The 7,488-nt window shown below is 34.6% G+C and overlaps 1 long non-coding RNA gene across 2 annotated transcripts; it reads right to left on the bottom strand.

The window, feature by feature from the left end:
• Positions 1-1,753: 1,753 nt before the first annotated feature.
• Positions 1,754-5,755, bottom strand: LOC111089339. Of its 2 annotated transcripts, none has more exons than XR_002613600.1 (2): positions 5,513-5,755; positions 1,754-4,189 (listed from the first exon to the last, which is right to left on the bottom strand). It is a non-coding gene; the product is annotated as an uncharacterized LOC111089339 (long non-coding RNA). The 2 variants fall into 2 exon arrangements; XR_002613601.1 differs by having other exon boundaries at positions 5,660-5,755.
• Between the last annotated feature and the right edge of the window lie 1,733 nt (positions 5,756-7,488).

Here is a 7,488-nt window from a genome sequence, read left to right as displayed (position 1 = left end):
AAAAAACACCTCTCCTTCTTGTCAAATATCCACTTAGGCCTATTCAGTTACTTTAAATTTCAGTTGACAGGCCGAACTATCTTTTCTATTTCTATCGCATTAGTATTCTCTGTGAGTGTGATTCACTTACATTGAAAGTTACAATTGTGGCGCGAGTTACCGTAATCGTTTGGTCTTCTTTCTTCTGAAGATCCTCTGTTCCTTTTGTCAAAGTGCACTCAGGCTGATTAGGTATATCACATCTGCGGTACTTAACTTCACGTCAACTTTATTGTCTGTCTGTTGCTTCCCGCTCATCTCACGCTATTTATATCATTATCAATTACTCGTCTGCCCGCCTTCTATATTCTCGACTTCAGTGAATTATTAACAAAACTTCCCGCATTCGTCTGCTTTTAACTCTTATTATAACAAAAACTAAACAATAATAAAATATTCATTCACGAAAATAAATTAATCACTAATATCTAAGCCAAACAGCCTTTTATATCGTGACAAACTGCGACTTCTGAAAAAGCTTGTGTATGAAACTAAACCATTCTAACAAACTTAACGATTCCCTTTTTTTGTGAAACGAATACGTTTCTTGTTGTACAGGCCCATACTTTGTGAATAATCTATTGACAGTTTTTGGGATAAGGCGGAATCTTTGAAAAATATGGGGTCCATGGGGGGGATATAATAATAATAAAGGGGGTCCTTGGTGGTGAAAAGGTTGGTAACCATTGAACTATACGCTCTTATCATAATAACGCGCGAAATCATGCCAGTAGTATTTTGATGGAAATAATGTACAGAAACTAGGAGTTTGGATCTTAATGCAACTGAATCATCGGGGATGATTAAGTATGCCGTTAAAGAGGCAAAAGTTTGTTTGTTTTGAATTTCGCACAAAGCTACGCGAGGACTGTCTGCACTAGCCGTCCCTAATTTAGCAGCGAAAGCCCCCCCCCAGTGGCACAGCGGTATGTCTGCGGACTTACAACGCTAGAATCCGGGTTTCGATACCTGTGGTGGGCAGAGCACTGATAGCCTATTGTGTAGCATTGTGCTTAACTTCAAACAAACAAACAGACTAGGGAAAATGCAGCTAGTCAACACCACTCACCATCAACTCTTGGGCTACTCTTTGACCAACGAAAAGAAGGATTGCCCGTCACATTATAAAAACCCCGCGACTGTAAGGGCGAGCATGTTTGTTGGGACGGCGATTCGAACCCGCAGACGTTTCTTATTACATTTTTCTTAGTTTTTTCCATAACGGAATTGCAAATCAGGGGTTAAGTGCGACTGGAAATTTTTTATTTTTTACTTTTCTTCTCTTTTGTCTTGATCTTTCTTAGCTCTTCATGCACTTAAATACAGAATAGTTCTAGGTGGTGATGCTCGACTTTGTAGTTTTAACACAGTACTTGTAGTTAGTCTATTATGGTAGACCTCCTACCAATTCTTCCAAAACCACGCTACATCCCACATTATAATTTGAACCTTGATTTTGCATGTTTATTTCTTGCAGCTGCTTTCCTGCCTTGGCCCGACTTTTAGTAAATACTCATCACGAATGGTTGGCTTTGCCAGATTTTCTTGTTTTTGTTTTTTTCTCGTCGCTATAATTCTATTAGAATTAACAACTCCATGATACAAAGTAACTAGACATTGGACTTCTGGGTCGAATGACACTATATTTTACTAATAAACGCTTGTAGTTACATTGACACTGGGTAATTTAGTGGAACAAGAACACAATTTACACTTACGGAAAACAAGGGTTTATTTTAAGACGTTTACACAAATCAACACTGCGATATCCTTACTAAATAATACGTAATTCTAAGTAATTATTACAATTAATGATGCACTGCACAAAACATTGGTATGTTTATTGAATCCTCTTATTTTGCATCATATTTTTATCCAGTAATAATGTTATTTTGGCAGTAGTGGTGAAAGTTCATATATGGTGACTTTTAGGCTTATTTTATTAAGAAGTTCATACACATAGAAATATTTTTAGTTCATGCCATCGAATCGTTATTTTTCTCATCAATGACGATAATTATAAAAATTATGTATATAGTTATCTACATTTCGTTACCTAAAACAGAACATCATGACATTTTAATAACGTAGATATGGAACGGTTTTAGTTCTGCAGCGTTACAACAACACTGTTCTGTTGTAATATAACTAGATCTGTAGCAGTACAACAACACTAGTTGTGCAGCATTAAAACGATTCTAGTTTTACAGCAATGCAACAATACTAGTTATGCAGCATTACAACAATAATGTTCTATATAATATAACAACATTAGATCTGGGGAAGTTCAACAACACTAGTTCTGCAGCATTACAGCAATTTTAGTTCTACCACAACACAACAATATTACATCTGCGACAATACAACAATATTTCCGATACAACCCTCAACGCACAACAGAGAAACTGAACTTAAGATTGTATAAAAAATATCCATCATTACAAATAATTTTATATAAAAGTACATACAATTTTTTGTAATGATGATCGTTTTTGTAAGTTGAAACTTCTCTGCGCCGATAAAATCGAGTTTTATCACATTCGTTAACATTTTAGCTCGTGATATATAACATACACACACACATATATATATTTATATGTGACTAAGTTTCCAATAGGTAGTTCTTATAAATATAATGAAAACGTTTGGTAATATATCATTTATCTTTCATCTTCATTATATATTAACTAAATTAGACAATATAAATGTAACTTCATAATCATGAATATTTCAGTGTTTTCAAGACATGGCTTTCGTTTATCACGTGCATTTTTCAGTTATAGTCTGATGAGACATATATCGATCCATCTTGCTAACATTTAACAAACACATTGTTTATCCGGTGATGCCAGCAGCTTTGTATTCAGATATCATAATGTACACTGCTAAATCGAACGAGTATTTATTAGTATGAGATATTGAGAACACTCAACACTAGAATGGAAAGCCAGGTGTTATATTTTATTTCAGAATTTAATATTACACTGAATTATTCTTTCATCTGTTAGTATTTACAAAAATAAGAACTTAAAACAAATTTGAACGTCGAGATGAGGAAGATACAAAAAAACCAACAACTCTAAGCAGGCTTATGACCTCACTAACACAAAAAGGAAAAATCATTATACCTCATATTTGAACAGTTTTTAACGTAGTTTGGTTCGAAAAATTCATCCAGCACGCGGTATGTCTCGTGTACTAGCTGTCACTAGCAGGATTGGATGCATAACACCCATTCAGCACGCGGTATGTCTCGTGTACTAGCTGTCACTAGCAGGATTTGATGCACAACACCCACTCAGCACTCGGTTATATCTCCTGTGCTGGCTTTGACTAGCAGGATTTGATTCATAACACCCAGTCAGCATGTGGTTATATCTCGTGTGCTGGCTTTGACTAGCAGGATTTGATTCATAACACCCAGTCAGCATGTGGTTATATCTCGTGTGCTGGCTTTGACTAGCAGGATTTGATTCATAACACCCAGTCAGCATGTGGTTATATCTCGTGTGCTGGCTTTGACTAGCAGGAGTTGATTCATAACACCCAGTCAGCACGTGGTTATATCTCGTGTGCTGGCTTTGACTAGCAGGAGTTGATTCATAACACCCAGTCAGCACGTGGTTATATCTCCTGTGCTGGCTTTGACTAGCAGGATTTGATTCATATAATTCATATAGCACGCGGTTATGCCTCGCGTATTGGTTTTGACTAGTAGGATTTGATTCATAACACCCACTCAGCACCCGGTTATATCACGTGTGCAGCCTTTGACTAGCGTGAAGTAAGAAGTTTCGAACGATGTTTTTTTCCGTCTTAATCTGAACAAGGTATAACAAAATGTGAGAGAGACGAGAGATGATAATCATATGAGAAGTAGCTGGTTTGTTATAGTAATTTTTCTCATCACATATCGCTTGGTCTTTATAAAGATGGCAAAAAACAAGCAAAAAGTATCAAATATTTTATAACACTTTCCATATATGGAATAAACATTTCCTAGAAAGCTTAGCTAAATATTCCTCAAATAAATCCCTTTGGTTCGGGGTAGGGAATAGTTCGTCTTCTCCATACTGTATCCAAAGTCTTAAATTCTCACCAGAATAATTTCATCAATAAAAGAAGCCATATGTAGTTTATCTCCTAAGATCTGTAATAAGTTCAGAGAAATATGTTTTAAACTGATTTTTTGGAGGGAGGGGGGTATTGACACATTTTCAGGTTATTTGGGAGGGGAGATTGTGATACAATTTTCAGGTTAATCCAACATATCTAGTTTTCAGAAAATAACGAATGAGGTAAATTCAATATAATTTAAAAAATAATACTGTCAGTAATTAATAAACTGAAAGTATCAGTTACAATTCCATTTTTTATATATAACATTAGTGTGACGGAGGTCACTATGAAGAATGTGATGTGTGAAATGTCGATGCAACAGATCTATAAAGATGAATAAAATACACAAAACAAGCAGTACTGACTCTTTCATGTAAACCTAAAGAATGCGTGTTCAAGATAGATGGTAACAATAAAATATACAGAACAAGCAGTACTGACATTCTTTAGGGTTACATGAAAGTGTGTTCAAGATAGATGATAACAATAAAATATAGAGAACAAGAAGTACTGACTCTTTCATGTAAACCTAAAGAATGCGTGTTCAAGATAGATGGTAACAATAAAATATACAGAACAAGCAGTACTGACTCTTTCATGTAAACCTGAAGAAAGCGTATTCACTACAAATTGTACTGCAAAGTTATAGATAATGATTCTGTCTACGATTCTTGAAAAAATAGAACAAAGAACAACAACGCAAAGCATATAATTATTAGCTGATTACAGTTCTTTCTATAAATAAGTAAAATTATTATTAAAATAAGAAACAACAATGTCTGATACATTTTTCTTTAAAGATTTAATAAAAAAAAGGAAAGAGCAGTTATTTTGATGATAGGATCTTGTGACAGTCTGTATCCTTCATTGTAGAAACGAGTATAAGGAAACTAGTTTCCTACTTCTTATTTTTTATTCTTAAATTGCTGACGATTAAGAAGTTCTTCTGAACGCAGTCAAAGTTATTCACTTGCAACACCGAACGTTAGTTGTAATATAATGTACGTTTTGCTTCATTTTATCTTCTAAAATATACGAACTACTTAAATCTATTTCAGTTCAGAAAAAGCTTAAGTTTTTGTAGAATAACTTGAAACACATTTATTAAAAAAAAGCGTTTAACCTTTAAGTATGACGAGGTGTCGCTTAGCTTCGTTTTAGATTTGGATTTCTTGGTTACATGAATATGAATAATTGAACATAAATCTAATAATTTTGCTACATGTCAATGTATATAATGTGGGACTAACGTCTCAAGAGAATATATTTTATGATGTATCACGTGACGTAGAAAAAAATCGGTTTTATAAGAGAATGATTTCAGACTTTGTGAAAAGGCACCATGAATCCCCACCTGCTAAAGGAAAATATCCAGGTTCCTAAAAGGTATGAAAGTTTGGAATAAAATCGATTTTTTTATGGTGACGATTACGTTGTTCCTTGTGAAATTATTATTATTATTTGGTTTGAAATTTCACTTTTACTACATGTGCAGCATTACCTCTAGCTATCTTCAAGTGCAACGTCCCTAGTCTTTCTTATGCATTTTAGTAAAAAAACATCAAACGTTTATAAAGATATTACAGGAACTTCTACACAAATTTGATTGTATTTTGACGCTCGTCCACAAGCACAGGTTTTTTCAGTGTTCCGTCTTTCTTCTTGCACTTTGGAATAGAAGCTGACCAACGTCCGGTCTCTAAGCACTTTAGCATCAGTCTTCCCTTCATTCGATATCCTTCTACACACTTAAAAGTCACCGTTTCATTAACTTTATAATGAAACTTAACGTTGGAAATAGCACCACCTGGCGTCCGTCCTGGATAAGTACACGCTGGCACACCTGTTCAAAACAGATAAACTTTAAATGATGTAAACATGAATATTTTAGTTAAAATAATGTCAAAGACAATGTTTCCATTATTGGGGTGAATCTTGATGCACGTTCTCTAAGCGAGCAGATTGGTGAAAGACAATCACAGTGTTCACTTCTCAATTAGTTTTGTTTTTGTGGCAAAGTTATGAAGGCTACCAACCGTTGTTTATAATTTTAAAATGCTGACCAAAGGAAAGTTAGCCTGTCAACAAAAACATATTACCAATCATCCACGTTAAGAGATTGACTAATAATTTAATAACAAATGTTTTTCCAGATCCGAAATCAAGAGCAGGGCGAACTCACGGCCTCTGAATTGTATAACTATTAGTTAAGCGAGTTCTGCGTAATGATATACTTGTAAATATCTAGCATAAAAAGCTGTCGTTTAAACAACAGGGATTTGTCACTGTGTCTAACAAATATCATGAAAATCAACAGTGATGTGTATAGAGCGGGTGAGAGTGCCTGAGTGCGTTCAAGTCTCTATCTACTCTTATGCCTCAAAAGTGCCACTTTTCTACAGTCATAAAAAGAATGTCAACAGCTACTAACAGACATGCCTGATTCTACACCTTTCACGCTGGGAGCTATTGGGGGGAGAGTGGGGGAAAGAGATATCTGGTATAAAATGAATGACACACAGAGTTTTGTTGGTCTTAACATTTAAAAATAAAAATAATTATGGTAAGTTATTACATGTTAATATATAGCAATTCACGGTTTAATTTTATATTGTTAAATGTTTTTAAGTCCTACTTAATTGGATCTGTTTGCTTGTTATGTATACCAAGGGCAACGCATCGTCCTCCCCCCCCCCCGAATGTTTACCTATCGGTATGACAAACTTTAAATCAGATAAATGTCATAGCTGAAACTTATGCACGCCCATACGTAATTCTGAACGAGTATTCCTCAGCAAGAACCGTTTTATTCAATACGGAAAAGGGGGAGTTGCCCAGGGCACACCGCGCATTGCTAGTATAATAATAAAAATAAAATATGAAGTGTATAATGAAATAATAATAATAATAAACCAGTTTTGTATTTTATCGCTTTTCCCATATTTTATCTGGTTGAATCTGGTTATAGTCGGATGACTTATTTTCTATCATAAATACGTAACCTCTTGATGCTGTGAAGAGAGGTGATCTTCGCTTATCACTGATCAAACTGCAACCGTACATTCGAAAACTTTCAAATGTTCATCAGGCCCAAGGATCACACTGAATAAAATGTCAATGATCAACAGAATATTTTTTACTTGTATAAGTAAACAGTATGTTATAAACAAAATATTTAAAAACAGTACAATATTGTAAAAACAATGTTATAATATTATAAATATATTATAAATCAACAGTGTGGAAATAAAGTAACTTTCTCCTAAGTAACAGCGTCTACGAAGGGTGAGGCCACAGAGATAAATCAAACTCACAAGGGAACCGCGAGCA

The sequence above is a fragment of the Limulus polyphemus genome, unplaced genomic scaffold, assembly GCF_000517525.1.
Source record: "Limulus polyphemus unplaced genomic scaffold, Limulus_polyphemus-2.1.2 Scaffold5944, whole genome shotgun sequence".
NCBI classification, from domain to species: domain Eukaryota; kingdom Metazoa; phylum Arthropoda; class Merostomata; order Xiphosura; family Limulidae; genus Limulus; species Limulus polyphemus.
Note: the sequence above shows the minus strand (reverse complement) of the source record. Positions and strands in the feature narration are given on the sequence as shown.